The sequence below is a fragment of the Cryptomeria japonica genome, chromosome 10 (assembly GCF_030272615.1).
Source record: "Cryptomeria japonica chromosome 10, Sugi_1.0, whole genome shotgun sequence".
Taxonomy (NCBI): Eukaryota; Viridiplantae; Streptophyta; class Pinopsida; order Cupressales; family Cupressaceae; genus Cryptomeria; species Cryptomeria japonica.
This window is the reverse complement of record NC_081414.1, coordinates 315,156,390-315,173,821: the sequence shown is the minus strand read 5'-3', so window position 1 is coordinate 315,173,821 and position 17,432 is coordinate 315,156,390. Positions and strand designations below refer to the sequence as shown.

At 37.6% G+C, this 17,432-nt stretch overlaps 1 protein-coding gene and 1 non-coding gene across 2 annotated transcripts in view; one reads left to right on the top strand and one right to left on the bottom strand.

Moving 5' to 3' along the window:
* LOC131041781 (uncharacterized) overlaps positions 1-17,432 on the top strand; it is a 43,475-nt gene that overhangs the window by 18,596 nt on the left and 7,447 nt on the right. The gene's annotated exons all lie outside the window — the stretch shown is intronic.
* TRNAS-AGA (transfer RNA serine (anticodon AGA)) lies at positions 11,252-11,323 on the bottom strand. The gene has a single exon. It is a non-coding gene; the product is annotated as a tRNA-Ser (tRNA).

Here is a 17,432-nt window from a genome sequence, read left to right as displayed (position 1 = left end):
GTGGCAGGTAAGGATGTGATATACTAAGTCTTGCGCGAGCATAACAAATAGATGATCCCTATGATGGGGGAGTCACCACTTTTATCAAGCCACAAGTGACTTTTCAAAAAGCTATGTTTCTACTCAAGGAAATATGTATGGTGAGTATCTTGGGAGCAAAACCTTCTATGCTCTTGCACTAAATTATATCTCAAATATCCTCAATCAATAGAACAGGTGGGCTACTACTTAAAGGTGTTTAGTCATGTTCGATGGCTTTGGACATAAGTTCATTCTGCAGTGACTCACTTAAGAGCCTTGTAACTGGTGGTGGGGCCCATTTGTCCTTTCGGCCAGTTACACTGTAGGAACAGCTATACCCAAGGCTACAGCTTTCGCTCTCACCTGATTTCTATAGCGGCTCGAAGGATTTACCGCTCGAGGTCGTTCCCAAGAGTATCGATCCCTTGGCAGGCCTCTCTTAAAAAATAAAATTTTGAGTGTTACTAACACTTTTCTCTTGCACCTAGGACCACGAAAGCCAAGGGAGAGGATAGTGTGTGTTAGAAGTAGGTCCACTCGACTGACTTTTTGTGCACAAGCGTGCCAAACACGAAATTCACTTGTTCTTTTTAATCCAACATTTGCAAAGATGATCTAACTATTTGGAGATGTTGCTCCAACAGCCATGGTGTTCATTTTAACTTTCAAAGCAATATGTTTTGTAATCTATAAGTTGAAAGTCCTGGTCAACTTAATGAAAAACACGATTGCATGAAGGAAAATTTGTTTTTGCCAAAAATAAAGACAAGTGGATTGTTCTTTTTACTGCACCAAATTTTCGAAGTGTGGATTGTGATTTTTAAGTCCCAATTGATGCAACAAATAAAGTTTGTTTGGTTGATTTTAAGCACCAAAACAAAATGTAGCCCTAACTAGAAAACAATGAAACTATTTTTTTTTTTTTTTTTTTTTGTGTTTTTTTAAGTTCTTTTTAAGCACTAAATAAAAATTTTTGTGATTTTTGTTGTGTTGTTAACCTGCACAAAGAAAAGAAACAAGTTAAGAAAATTAATGCTCACAGGGGGGGCTTCCACAAGCCTAATTTTTGATTTTTTTCGGTTACAAGTCCCTTTGGGCGACACTCTGTCGCAATAGCGCTATTCTGTGTTTTTACAGAAGCGCTAATTAATACGAAAGCGCTAGTCTGCGTGAGCAGAAGCGCTAATTTACACAGTAGCGCTTAAAGAAAAGAAAATCCCGAGAAGACAAAAGTGCTAGAATTGAGTCAATAGCGCTGAAACGGTGACAATAGCGCTGGAATGTTGTCAATAGCGCTGAAACATTTTCAATAGCGCTACTTTAGGGTCAATAGCGCTAAAAGAAATTTTTCAATAGCGCTAAAACGCGTTCAATAGCGCCGAAGCGCGACCTGTGTGGCAATTTCAACAAGAAAAAAATGTTAATTTCAAAAATGAAGATCAGAAGGTTGCGTGTTCGATTCACGTCGGGTTCACCAAATGATGCCCTCCTAAATGGCACAATGTTAGTTTAAGATCAAACAACATAAAACACACAAGATGTTAGAGTTAATCAATCAAAAACTAAAACCTATGAAGACATTCCAAGAGAGATACTAAAAACACATGCTAATGAATCTAACTAAAGAAGTAAGACAATGAGATATCTCCAACTATCTCTTAGCATGAGATTAGCTCCTTCTCCCTTGTTCCTCTCCTCTCCAAGTTCCAAAATAGTGTAGCTCTCAGCAGCTTTTTGCACTATGGATGCTTATGGAGGATTGAGATTGTAGAATAGCTCCAAACATGAAATGAAAAAGCTATTTATGCTAAAATGATATATTTTAACTAAAAAGACAAGATTTAGTTATGCTATTGCTAAATGCTCTCTAAAATGTCTATAGCTTAGATGCATACAAGTTTTCAGGATCTTGAGTATGAAGGAATGGGCTCTATTTATAGGAAAAATGGAGCAATGGATGGCCAGGATTGAAGGGTTTAATCAAGGGTCAAGCTTGAAAGTTGGGGATCCATGTGCACAATTGGCACCAATAAAATAGTGACAAGTGTCAACACAGGATTGGGTTGAGAGAAGAGGTTGGAGGCATTAAAGGCCTGAGAAGACCTCATGGTTATCTAAAGGCTAAGGGTCAAGCCTAAATTAGGATTACCCACTGAATTAGGAATTAATCCAAGGATAAACCTTTGTGGAAATGATTAAGAGATAATCATGGTCAAAGCATTAAATGCTTGATGAGACCTTTGGGTTGGGTAGAGGTTGAGTCAAAACAAATGTTTTAACCATGTGGGAGGGTTTGAGGTAACCATTAATGGTTATTGGAGACTTTGTGGATTAAGTGGTTGAAAGTTGGAAGCCTTTAATGGTTTTCAAAGACTTTGGGGTTTTTGGTGGTTGAAGGTTGAAAACCTTCAATGGTTATCCAAGACTTTGGGCCATTTGAAAAGTGACTCCATTTTGCTTATGAATGTGACAATATTTAGGGGATGGATTAGGCTAATTAAGAAGGGGTTAGAAGAATCTAGAAGGGGATTAGATTTTTGCAAGTGGATTTGGTGGGTGAGGGAAAATAGGATTTTATTAAAATAAAAATTCATTTATTTCAAAATGTGTGCAAGTTGCATTTGTAGGAAAATGCAAGTGGGGTGGGGATAATGATTTAAATAAATGTTTTATTTAATTTATTTAAAAGAGGAAAAGGGGATTTAATTAAATAAATAGATTTTATTTATTTAATTGATTGGAATTGGATTTTAATGAATTAATTAAAATAAATTGAGTAATTTATTTAATTAATAGAAGAATGTTTGGGGATGAATTAATTAAATATTTATTTAATTAATTGATGGCTAGTGGATTTTTAATCAAATAAATACGAAATATTCATTTAATTAAAATGGACAGATTTATGTGACTACAGACATCATGTTGAGTGACTCCATGATGATATCACGTTGAGAGACTCCATGATGAACCCTTTTCACTAATGGGTGTAGCCATTGTGATTGTCATGTTGAGAGCTCCATGACATGAGTATCTGAGAAGATATCTCCCTAGCTAAGAGGGAGTGTTGAAGTATTAGCGGCGGGAGACTTAATTTTTATGTTCGCCAACCAAGAATTATTTATAGGCCGACTTTAATTGAGTCGCCACTCTTCTAATTGAAGAGTCAAGGAGGACGACTCATATGTAGGGGCACAATGCACATATAAATGCATAAGGTAACTTCATTCTTTGAGATCGAATTTTTTTTTCACTCACTCAGATCGCTCTACTTCACTTTGCATTCATACTTCAGCAGTTCAGATTTACTTATATAGCAGTTCGAATCTTATATCAAGGAGATCGATATATATTACAAAGTGGTGCCATTATTATAGTTGCATTTCGGTCTTGTGAATGGCCTCATAATTGGCTTTTGTGTTGGCGATATTGTAATTGAATTTTTCAATATATATAAGAGATATTGTTGCTGGGTTTTTCTCCCTCAAGTAGGAGGGTTTTCCTAGGGTATATTGCTGTGTTAATTGTTCAAATATTGTATGATTTCTGCTTAATCTAATTCTGATCATAAAATTAACACTTTTTACTTTATACACTTTGAAAGAGTTCGAGTCCGTTTATTTTCACAAACTTGTTATCCATCTTTTTGTTAAGGGTAGCTGAGAACATCACCGTCTCCAGGCTAATTTTTTGAGAAACAAGCACCAGCATTGGATGTGTTATTTCCAGAGCAGCGTGTTCTCAAAGTTGTGGGCCACTTTATGGCAGTGTGATGATTTGAACTTAGGTTACTGATATTACAAATGCACCTTTTTATCATTGCACCTCTACCATTTGGACCATAGAAGCATTAAATGGGAATAAAATGCAATTAAGTACATTTATTTGATGCCTGATACCTGGGCAATGCCGGGTCAAACTGGCATGCCTTTGACCTGGTCAAATTTGGCATTTTTTGAAAAAATGTGGGTTAGCCAAACTTGTTGAATAACCAGGGGTTTTCATGATTTTGTAATGTTTTTTCAAAAAACTGCTTATTTATGGGGTTTAGGGTTCAATTTGGCATTTTTTCCCATTTTAAACCTGTGTAATTGAATTCCATTTACACTTTCAGTTGCCATGCGAATGCCGTGTAGATGGAATACTACTATGATTTGGACACACTTCAATCTTGTTTCTGTGTTTTTCAATATTTAGTTGAGTCCGGACCAGCTATTTCCTGTCACTTTTATATTTAGAGTGCATCACACTATTACAAGCTTGTAAATTTGTAACCAACCAAGACTATGTATGTTCTAGACACACTAGCAAGACTAGAAGAGATTCCTTCCTGGCAGTGATATACACTGGTCTGATTTGACTTTATTGCAAGCTACCCATATATCTTGGGGCTAATTGGGCTTGATCCTGGCAGTGATGTACAAAGGTCTGTTTGGACATATTATACCAAAATACACATATTCCTTTAGAAAGATAATTAACTGTAAACACTGACACAATACCAAACTTCTCATAGACCTTTAGACAGATGAATTACACATAAATTCAAATTTTGCCAGTATTCTTAACAACATTTATGACACAGATTGTAACTCTCTTAGAATCTTTTTGTAAAGGGTTTCGGGGCCCCTTCAAAACCTGTTTTTGCTTTAATCCAAAACATTTATGGCACGGATTTTCAATGCTGCTACCTGTTTTGTACAATGTCAATAAGCTCAGTTAGCAAACCAGTTCATGTAAAGCGTTTAAACTAGCAGGACCATGGCAGAATTTATGGGCTAAAGCTGTAGCAACTCTGCTCTGATGATGGTGAGTAGTCTTAAGGATATGTCATTGCTGATGAGGGTCAAGAGCAAGGGAGTGATGTCTGACAACAAGTACCCTTTGAAATGTTGTAAAACTTTGAAGCAGTTACCAATATCCAAGTTTAGATTTCTGGATTACATTAATAAAATAAAATAAAATTTTCTTCACCATCAGCATTGTTGACAACAAGCTTTCGGAAATGCATTAGAAACCTGCCATTTCCAGCTTTGTGATATTTGGCTAGCTACAGCTTTTCTTGCGACTGAATTCTAAATATAATATTTTTATTTTCTTGGGACGAGACTTGGGGTTGTACAACAAAAGTCAGACTACATGGGATTGTTTGGTACTTTGTCCAATTTGTTGTAGACACTAACTTTAAGCAAATTTGTAACATGTCTTCTGCATTAGTGGTGCGTCTGGTCACACTTATATTGTAATTAAACGTCTAACTTCAAATTACAGCATCATTTATGTATTTAACAAACAACATTGGAATTATTAATTAACTTTTTCTGTCAGGCTTCTAAGGAGTTCCCCTCTTTATGTGCTTTCCTGCATCAGTTTCTTTTAGATCACTTAAGCAATGCTTTTAAGTGGTATTTTCGGTGACCTGGTAAATATATACACCCACCACCATCTTAATGTATTGGGGAACACTTAATCAAACTATAAGCAGTAATACTGTCTGGCTTGAGAGCACCATTTGAGGAGTATCTATTCCATCAAAAATAATCTGGGACTTGCACCTGGCCTCATACAGATTTTGACCTGTGTTATCACAGGCTTTTCATGACCAATATGGTTCAAATTTAGGTCATCATCCTGGAAACTGCTTTGCTAGAATGTGGCCACTGGATATGCGTCATTTTGTTCTGGCCACATGGGCCTTCATGGCACATGCACCTTTTTTGGCTTTTTCGAAGTGCATATGGACTGATAAAGCCACATACATAAAAGCCACATCGACCTTCTTAGCACATGAATAAGCTTGAACTTCCATCTCTAAGAACTCTATTGGTGCAACTGTGCATGCCATGATTTTTCTGAAGCTAGTCATCCTTATTGGAAGACCCTCTAACAATTATTGCAGTTACACCAGGCAGGATTACAGTCATTGCTTTCTCCTTCCAATCAGTATCTTTTTATTTCAGCTGCAAACCTAATAACTTTGCAGCAGCCTTGTACAGTATTTTGTTTTGATAATTGAAAATGCTCTTTTTTTAATTAAGTCCACTAAGGGAGAGCTATGAGACCCAAGTTTCATTTTCAGAAAACACCTCTGGATCAAACTCTGAAATTCAATAAAGTGTAGTTTTTAGCTTGGATAGGAACTTTCGTGTGGGTTGTGAACATGAGGGGAAAAGTTCAAGTGGTTCAAGTTAGTCTATTTTGCATTTCACTTTGAAGGACTAAAATGAAGGTTGTTTATTTAGCATTAGGACATAATCGCTAGGAATTATGAAAATTTCTTCATGGTATCAGAGTCAGAAAGGTTGAGATAAACTGTGTAGCACGAAGAAGGAATTTTGGGGATTTTTAATTAAAAATCATGCAAGATTTTTTCTGTATAGAAATTGTGGCACCTAGAAAAAGGAGAAATCATGATTTTATTGGTTGTGAAATTGTGGCATAATGTATGTGAAAATCATGGAAGATTTTTTGGTTAAAACACGATCTGTTTTCTCGTTTAAATTGCGGGTTTTTAAAGGCATAAAAGCCGCGCCTAATTTAAAACAAAGATGGGGGGGTTTTATTCCCATATTAAATTGTGTCATCTTTCATGGTGAAATGTTAGTGGATTTTAGCAGTTTATCCAGGGTTTTTACAGTGACTAGAGGTTGAATGATTAAATTAAAGTTCAACAATAGGATTAATTCTAAATTGGTGGTGAATTTCTATGTTGATGCAAGATTTTTAAGACATTTTTCAGAGGTGAAAGCCGCAACTAGGGCACAAACTAGTCGCTAGTAAAGGATATTCATTTCTATAGGTTAAACTTGTGGCTAGAGTTTTGAAGGATCTGTCTAGGGCTGAAATTAACTAGGGTTTGAAGGTGATTGCTAGGGTGTGTAGTGGCAGCTAGGAGTGTGAACTAGGGTTTAGCAAAAGTGATGGCTAGGGTTTGTAGTGGCAGCTAGGAGTGTGAACTAGGGTTTAGAAAAATGATCGCTAGGGTTTTATTTGAGGTGTCTTTTTGACAAGAAATTTAACCTGGTTTGTAGAGACAGGCAAGGGATTGAAGATGAACTAGGGTTTGTATTGAAGTAAAGTCAAACATCAAGGATAACAGAAAGGGTGAAGATCCATCCTCATAGCCAAGGAAAATGTACTTGAGTAGAAACAAGTATTTTAGTTGTCATGTGTTTGGTCAATATGCATCACAGTGTTCAAATATGAAGAACTAGGGAAAGCAATAGTAGAAGGTGGTAGCAGCCTTAGTAGAAATTCAATTGAATGAGTTTGTTGTTAATATTGAGGAGTTCTCAATGGTTTATTGTTTTTCTACCGGTTCAATTTTGAGGATGCTTGGTATGTGGACAATGGGCCCTCTAGGCATGCGACATTAACTGGGTAGTATTTTACCAATTTCAGAGAACATGATTCTGGAGTTTAGGTTGAGTTTGGTGATAATGCAAGTTGTCCAATAGTAGGAGTTACAGTTACCTTTCAAATGCAACTAGGATTTTTTGTAGAATTTGATGATGTTTGTTTGTTGCTGATCTCAAGAAGAATTTGCTTTTAGTTTTTGTGATGGAGGATAAAGGCTATGTAATTCAAGGATCAACATGTTCAAATTAGATTGAAGGAATCTAGTTTAGATATAGCACAGGTTATAGGGGTCAAAGAAGGCAATCTTTATAGATCATAGGGTGAAGTAGTTCTAGCAACATTCGTGAGAAACATTAATGATTTAAGAGCCTCTGTAGAACAAGTTTGGTAGGATGCCATGGTGGGGGAGTACACCTCTATCATGAAAAACAATGTGTGGGACATTGTGACAAGATCAAAAGGGAAGCCAATTGTGAGTTCCAGGGGGCTCTACAAAATCAAGCATGCTGTAGATGGCAACATTGAAAAGTACAAAACAAGGTTTGTGACAAGAGTATTCTCCCAAAAGGAGGGAGTGGACAATGAGAAGACTTTTGTTCTAGTTGCTAGATAAACTTCCATTAGAATAGTTATGTCTTTAGTTTTAGTCATGGTTTGGAAAATACATTAGAGGAATGTTAAGACAACTTTTCTAAACAGTCTCATTGTAGAAGAAGTGTATACAGAGCGGCCTTAGGGATTTGAGGTGATTGGGAAGGAATCCCGTATTTGTAGGCTTAGGAAAGCCTTGTATGGATTCAAACAAGGACCCAAGGCATGTTATTCAAGGATGGATGAAAATTTACTAAGCATGGGCTTTAGTAAAAGTCCGCAGATTCTAATCTTTATTACATAGGTGTTGGGACTGATCTGCTTATTTTGATACTGTATGTAGATGATTTGTTCATTGCAGGTGTAGAGTAGCTCATTTTGGGGTGCAAAGCAGATTTATCTGTTAAGTTTGAGATGAAGGACATTTGTTTGATGCATATCTTTTTTGGGTTAGAGGATTGGTAAAAACTAGGAGAGATTTTCCTTGGGCAAGGTAAGTATGCAAGTGAGACCCTAAAGTGATTTCAGATGGAGGATTACAGACCTATGGCCACAACTATGATCACTAATCTGAAGTGTGTAAGATCTTCAAGTTTGGAGGTGATTGATCCCATGTTGTATAGGTAGTTGATAGGTTTCTTGGTGTATTTGGTCAACAACAGACCAAATATATGTTTTGCAGTGAACACCTTGAGTCAATTCATGGTGGAGCCCAAGCAGGAGCTTGGGTAGCAGCAAAACATGTGCTCAGATATGTGAAGGGCATAGTGGAGTATGTTCTCAGATATGTTAGAGATGGTGAAGTGAAGTTGCAAAGGCATACAGACTCTGATTTGGTAAGTAGTGCTGCTGATAAGAAGAGCACCTCATGGTGTTGCTTTAGCTTGGGATTAGGAATGTTATCTTGGCTCAGCAGGAAGCAGACTTTAGTGGCACTAAGAACAGCAGAGGCAGAGGATATGGTAGCTAGTACCACTAGTTGTAAGGTCATTTGGCTTTGCAAGTTACTCTGAAGGTTATATGATCAGGAGTTGGATCCCATGGTTATTTATTATGATAATCAGAGCTGTGTCAAACTCTTCGAGAATCCAATGTTTCATGATAGGTCCAAGTACATAGTGATCATTTATCACTTCATCAGAGATATGGTTTAAAAGGGAGTAGTGAAATCTTGACCGATCAGCAAGTAGCTGATATTCTAACCAAGCTCTTAGCAGAAAGGAAGTTTGAGGCTTTCAGAGAGAAACTTGGATTGGTGCAAATTTCCTTCTTCGTTAAGAGGGAGTTTTGAGTTTTTAGCTTGGATAGGAACTTTTGCATAGGTTAAATGTGAAAGTCTAGGGGAAAGTTCAAGTGGTTTGAGTTAGTCTATTTTGTGTTTCACTTTGAGGGACTTTGTAATGTCCCCTTTTCAAATTAGGATTTAATAATAAACAATAATAATAAAATTATAAATATAAAAGAATAAAATTAAACATAACCATAACTAAAATTTAGTTAAGTTTAATGAATTGTCAAAAGGCATAAGATGAAAAGTTGTGACTCCCTCAAACATGAGATATAAGGGAGAAGAGAACTTCATTTGAAAGGGGGATAATTTGGGAATCAGAAGTGAAGATTTGATTTAAATAAGTGCAGATCTGATTGTGAAAGGTTGTGTCCCTTTCAAAGGGGAGAAGTAATGAAGAGTTGCACTCTTTCAACACTCTTTCAAAGGGTGCTAATGGTGAAAGGGTGCGTCTCTTGCCAAAGGGCATCCATAATGAAGAGGTGTAACCTCTCCCTCACATTGAGAGATATAAAGGAAAGGAATCAAAAGCATCCAGTGACATGACCATCTACCAGCTCAGATCAGAACTGTTATAAGTTACAGGAATTGGCAGCCTCCTAGTAGGGGACATTACAGACTAAACGTGAAAGTCTTTCATTTAGCATTAGGACTAATCACCAAATATTTTGAAACTTTCTTTAGAAAGTGCTCTATGCCTATAGGCATTTAAACTTGGGCCTTATGTAAGGTGGTTTCATAGATCAACTATTAAACCACAACTGTACTTTTCATCAATTGGCCTTATTCCAAGTTTGTTCCATAAATTCACCCACTCTCTTCAATTTTCTAGAAATGACTTTAAAGAGTGAACACAGGTGGAATGATTTTGTCTAGAGTAGAGACTAGACCCTTTGAAATAGTGTAGCAACATCTCTTAGGATTGACTGGGCAAACCAAAGGATAATTCTTTTTTCAATCAGTTGGGAAACTAAATAACTTTGAAAAATTCATTAAAATAGAGAAAAAATGGTGTGTTTTATTTTTTCGACTAGTGAACGTGGCGTAGGGAGCCATACACATTATATTAATTTGACAAAAAGTACACTTTTGGCTGTGCCAGTGTGGAGGGCCTGATTACAAAATGCCCATGGGGTACTGTTCTTCCTAAAATTTGTATTATCAATTTTGCTAAATATTGTTACTTGCTGGTTCCGGTACGGGTGTGGGTATGTGTATCAAAACTCGGTATGATGGTACAACAAACTTTTTTTCCTTGAGTATGAGTACAGGAATATGTATTTATGTATGTAGGTAGGCATGTATGTATGTATGAATGTGTGTATGTATTTATGTTTATGTGTGTGTATGTATTTATGTATTCAGGCATGCATGCATATCTGTATGCATCTGTGTGCACATGTGTGCATGCATGTATGTCTGTTTGTGTGAATGTATGTGTCTATGCATGGATGTATGCATGTATGTATGTATGTATGCATGTGTGTGTGTGTGTGTGTGTGTGCGCGCGTGTGTGTGCGCATGTATGTATGTGTGTGTGTGTGTGCGTGTGTTAAACAATTTAAAATTATATAATATAAAACAATGATACTCATAAATGGCAATAATTTTTTTTTTAAAAATACCTCATAATTTGTAAAAAATGAATATACTCAAATTCGTAATTCAATGAATGGTCAAAGTCAATACACAATGAAAGTTACATTCAATATTCAATAGTCATCATATCGCTCTTCATAAAAAGCATATAAGTGTAAAATTTGGTTCAGTTTCACTTGAACCACAATGAGTTACAATGCCACTTCCACTAGCCATGTACTGTACAACCTGCCTCATCTAAATATATTTTCTGGCAAATTGTGCAACAATGATTTCGAAGTCAACACACTCAAGTGTTAGATACCAACTCCTTATCAGCCTCTCATTGTTAATCAACTTATTTTGAAGTCAACACACTCAAGTGTTATATACCAACTCCTCATTGTTGAGACAAGGACCAGCTAGGACTCGAACCTAGGACCTTCCATATTCTGCTGGAGTGCTCTACCACTGAGCTACTGGCCCCTCTTGGACCAGTCCATCGTCGGTCCGGGTGTGGCTTATTTCCAACACCAAAACCCCCCCTTAAGCCACACCTCTCGTGTGCTTGGGGCTCCTAGCCTGGAGATGGCTCTGATACCATGTTGAGACATAGACCAGCTAGGACTCGAACCTAGGACCTTCCATATGCTGCTGGAGTGCTCTACCACTGAGCTACTGGCCCCTCTTGGACCAGTCCATCGTCGGTCCGGGTCTGGCTTATTTCCAACACCAACACTCATCAGCCCCACATTGTAATCAATTTTCTTATGTGACAAACCTTCATGACACATGCCATTTTCATAATTCAATCACTAGTGTGAAATTATGTATGCAGGCATTTTTTTGTTTATAAAAATGTTTTAAAAAAATAATTTTTTTCTGTTTTTTTTGGTAGCCCTTGGGTCCCCGCGGGTTTGCCTGGGTTTGGCCCAGGGTTTCCATTTTCATAATTTTATCACTTTTAAGTGTGAAATTATGTATGCACGCATTTTTTTGTTTATAAAAATGTTTTAAAAAAATAATTTTTTTTTCTGTTTTTTTTGGTAGCCCTTGGGTTCGCCTGGGTTCGGCCCAGTTTCGGCCAGGGTCCCTCCCTGGCACCCTGGGAGGGACCTTGGATGACCCTAGTGAGGGGGACCAGAATCCATAACGTACCCACATGGGTATGGAGGGTGTTTTAGAGGAACTCAGTAACAGAGAATTTTTATGAACAAGTTGTGGGGGTTTGACTATACTACTCACCCCTTTATACTATGTAAAGTAATAGATATCAGCTTTCTTATGGTTCCTGTTCCTCCTCCTCCCCACTGTCTGAGTTGTCATTCTCCTTCGCAAATGACTCTCTATCCCAGGTGTTGAGGTTGCTTCTATTGTGTATATGAGGAATTCAATCCCCCATTTCACCTGATGCATACAGAGGAAGATTATTTCATACAGGTTTTTCACTGCACCAATGGTGCTGAACACTCTAGAAAATGTTTCAAGTGATTAGATGATCTTAAATATGATTTGATAGCAATTCAAATTCTGATGCTCAGCAGCATCTCTTTCCTCATCCTGAAGGAGGAAAGTGATCGATCGTCTTGTACTTTAATCCTTCACATGAAATATCATATTTTCATTGACATTCAATCACCTACATTAAGGCTTATCATTGCAGACAATCAAGGAACAGTTTCTTCTGTGTATCCCTAATTTCAGCCTGCCATGAGCTTTATATCCTGAGGTATGAAGATAGCCTCAGGAGCATCACATCATTTACATAAAAATATTATACCAGGTGAAGCAATGAAAATCAGTTGTCATGTTCATAATTCTACGCTATAGATGCTCAGCATTGTAATGTCCCCTACTAGATATAGGACTGTTTAATAATAATTAATCTTATATTGGATGAGTGTAGTCTTGGAAGGACAACCTACACCTAAAGGGAAAGGCAAGCACCTACATACATGTTCAATTATAATTAGACTTAATTCATTCTAATGCAAAATATAGATAGAAATTGGTATATGAGACATTAGAAGGGTTGCACGCTAAGTTACTGATTCGGGTACGGATTTGAGATGCCCAACATTGTAATGTCCCCTACTAGATATAGGACTGTTTAATAATAATTAATCTAATATTGGATGAGTGTAGTCTTGGAAGGACAACCTACACCTAAAGGGAAAGGCAAGCACCTACATACATGTTCAATTATAATTAGCCTTAATTCATTCTAATGCAAAATATAGATAGAAATTGGTATATGAGACATTAGAGGGGTTGCACGCTAAGCTACTGATTCGGGTACGGATTCGACAATTTTTTTTCTTTCTTGGGTACGGGTACGGGTACGTCCGTATTGTTGTGACGTTTTCACACATCGCCCCATTGCAAATGGGGACCCCTTTTTTTTTTTGCTTTTTAGGGTTTGTTTTCTAGGTCTTTTAGGGTTTTGTCCGTTAGCCTTTGGATTTTTGAGTGCTGTCGGGGAGATCAATAGGATAGCAGGTCCTGCTGGAGTGAAGTCCTGATCCTGAAATTGGCTGAGTCTGGAATGTCCTGATCCTGAAATTTGACTAAGTCTGGAAACTGAAAAACCTCCAAAAACTAGATTTTGCAATATAACTCCTGGAGGTCTGAAACCACTCTCAAACATCCTGAAAGTATATATGGAATATAACTTAAAGTATAAGTTCTTTCTTATACTTAAATGTTATATTCCATAAAAATTATCCTGATAGAGAGTTCAAAAAGTCAAATTTCGCTCCTGTCCTTCACTGAGGATCCAAAGCGAAAAGCGCTCCTGTCCTTCTCCAAGGGTCCAAGGCGAAGCGCTCCTGTCCCTCACCAAGGGTCCAAGGCGAAAAAGCTTATTTGAGTCATTCCTGACCTTGTTTGGTCAAATTGAGACATCAAAGGCATGGTGGAGGACGAAATGAAAATGATAGAGCATCCAGACTTGATCGAAGATGATGAAATGACGGAGTTTTTGCCTAGAAGGTCAAAAGCGCTCCTGTCCCTCACTGAAGGACCAGAGCGATTTTCTTTATATGCACAATTTTAGACCTTTCTTGGGCTTGAACTCTTGTTCATGGCGTGTAACAAGATGATATCTTCCTTAGCCAAGGCATTTCATAATGAAAGATGAAGCATTTTGGCCTAGAGGGCAAAAAGCGCTCCTGTCCCTCACTGAAGGACCGGAGCTTGATTTTCAAATTTGCACTATTTTTGCAGGATCAAGACAATTTTATGATTTGAAGAGACCAAGGAAAACATAATTTATCCATTGAATATAATTTAAGTGGTCCACAAAGGAGTAAATCAACCCAAATGACAAAAAGTGCTCCTGTCCCTCACTGAAGGACCATGGCACTTTTTCAAGTTTCTCCTCTTTGTTTGATATTTTATGGCAAAACTTGACTTGGATGGGAAGGACGAATGATGTTTTATGCCTTAGATGCGATTGAGGGTTTAAAGAACAAAGAAATACACCAAGATGCAAAAAGTGCTCCTGTCCCTCTCCAAGGGTCCAGAGCGATTTTCCAAAAAAGTGTAAATTTCTTGCAAAGCCAAGGCAAGTTTGTGATTGAAATGAATGGAAGAAGACATGATTAGCCCATTGAAGATAATTTGGAAAGCTAGCAAAGGACAGATAAGCTTGAAATTGCAAAAGTGCTCCTGTCCATCACCAAGGGACCAGGGCGAAAAACATGTTGTCTAGCTCTCCTCTCCAATTTTGGACAAATCTAGGCCAAGGCACAAGTTTGAAATGATGTTTAAAATGCTTCGAGGTGGAATTGAGATGCAAGAGTTGCAAATTTTGACGACAATTGGCAAAAGTGCTCCTGTCCCTCTCCAAGGGACCAGGGCGAAATTTCCAAATATACCCATTTACCTTACATTTTGAAATGCTATTTTTGTTTCCAGGACTCGAGAAGGAGTGGGGAATGATGTTCTACGCCTTGAGGGGAATGTGAAGATTAATGTGATCAAGAATTTGCACAAGGACTCAAAAGTGCTCCTGTCCCTCACTGAAGGACCAGGGCGATTTTTATAAAATCAACAATTTCCCTCCGAGATTATGCTAAGGCAAGGTTGTGCGAGATGGGAAGGATCTTCTAAAGCATGGTGAACAAAGATTTGACTTCAAAATTTGAGAATCCTAGCCTAAAAATGAAAAAGCGCTCCTGTCCTTCACTGGAGGACCAGGGCGAAAATCTTGGGAGAGCTTATTTTGCCTTTGCTAAAACGAGTTAAGCATGCATGGAACAAGTGAAAGAGATCATTGCTTACTCCACAACGAAAATCGACAAATGAAAGATGAAGGATTGAGGACAAAAGTGAAAAAGTGCTCCTGTCCCTCACCCAGGGTCCAGGGCGAAAATGTCCTAAGGCACGTTCCTTCTAAAAATCAAGTGAAATTAAACTCAAAGCTCCAATTAAAAATGCCATTTAGATGCCTAGATGAAGTCTTGGACGTGAAAATGAGGAATGCAAGGCCTAGATTGAGAAAAGCGCTCCTGTCCCTCTCCAAGGGACCAGAGCGAAAATAATGGCATTCATTATTTTTTTACCATATTTGGGCGTTGATATCCTCCAAATCGCATTAGATGCCAAATTGCCAACTTCAAAATATTTGAAAAAATTAATTAAATTGGCATTTAATAAAGGCGCATTGGTATTTAATAATTAATTTTGAGCCTTAGAAAAATCTAATTTCTATTATGAAGGCATTTAAAATTAATTTTTGTGAAATAAAAAATTAAAAGTTGAGTGCACAAGGCATTATTTTGCCTTTATTTGACAAGTCGGCCTACTCCTTTTGAGGTTTTATTTATTATTTCACCTTTTATTTGCAAGGTCGGCCTCATGGGTAAGTGGAAGGTGAGCGCTCTATATATTGAGGAGTGTTGCTTCACATTTCAAATCATTCAATCATCCTTTCAAGTGCGAATTTGAAGAGCAAGAAGGAAGTGTGAAAGCTGGCCTTGTGGGGGCGAATTTATTTCAAGTTTTGAAGAAGCTAGTGGAAGGTGAAATTCTTTTGAAGCTAGAGGAGGCACAATTTGTTCAAGAGAAGGCTTTGATCTACATTTTTGCCTAGCGAATTCTCCTATTTTTGCATCATTTCTTAGAGTTAATTTTCAAGAGGTATGGCAAAATCATCTTGACACCCTTATTCAAGGTTTGATTTTTTAGACATTTTTTAGAAAAGTCTAAGTATTGCATGGTTAATTAGGAAATGATAACTCAAGATTTATCATGAAGTTTCCTAATTAAAATCTTAAATCTTCCTTTTGAATCCTAATTTTTACACTTCAAGATATATTATTAATTGTGAAATGTTGTGTAGGTATCAAGATGGCGACTCCCAAGCTCGAAAGATCTACAAGTCGGAAGGCTCTCCTCAAGGAAAATCAAGCCAGATCAAGGACGGTCTCCTCCAGGGCGATCAAGCAAGGATAAGGGCGACCTCCTCCAGCCTAGCATCGACAAGGACGACCTTCTTCGATCCAGCATCATCAGGATAAGGGCGACCTCTTCCAATCCAGCATTACAAGACGAGGTACATCATCATCCTGCAAATCAAGGACACAAGAAGTCAGAGCAAAGGGCTCGTTGAAGAAGTAGATAGTTCCGGATGAATTAATTAAAGCTAACTTCTCAACGTTACCAAATTGAGTATCAACCAAGTGTCAAATGAGGTGGCATCCCAGTCATCACTTCTGCAGTCAGATAGGTCCACCTCAGCGTGTCCAGATTCAATGTACCTAACTTATGGAAGGTGGCACAAACTCCGATGTACCTACCCCGGCTATTCATTGGTGGAATTTTCCAGAGAGGACATGTGTCCAAGCAATACAATTATTTCATTGGTCAAGCATTAAATGTTATGTAATGGTTGTAACAAACCCTAATTAGGGTTTTCATTGCCATTGATCTCGAATTGATCTAAGCCATCGAATTGTATTGAGGGCACTATATAAGCCCTGACATTTCATTTGTAAAGGCAATAGTTGGAAGCAGTTAGAAGACAGATAGAGAGTAGTTAGAAGGTGATTAGCTAGTTGATAGAATAGCAATTAGAGTAGAATAGAGAGAGAAGGCAAAGATTGTTGCCAAGAGGTTGTTGTAAAAGACTTGTGAAACTTCATTGAAGAAATGGTGAAATTTATGGGTCGATTCGACAATTTGCATGGTCTCTATACTTCTCATATTTGATTTCGTGTTATTAGATGAGTGGAAGAAATGTGCTTGATTGATGGTGGAATTCGTATATCCATACTACTAGCAGTTTGTTGATTGCAGACTTGCCTTGCGTAGTCAACTGGAATCATTCAGTTGAAGCCTAACTTCAATTATCGCTTCTTCATTGATATGCATCAACCTGATGGTGTCTATGCCTGCAGTGATGATTTGAACATCATAAAGCTTTCCTTCGAAGATCGCACTAACCTTGTGGAGATGGTCCTGGGATGTCAAAACAAGACTTAGTTAGAATTTCATCAAAGATCATTCATTGCTCTTACATTCTTAGTATTAGGATTAGATCCTTTCCTCACCCTCATTTTTTTTCTTTTTTTTCCAAATCTAAGACAGTAAA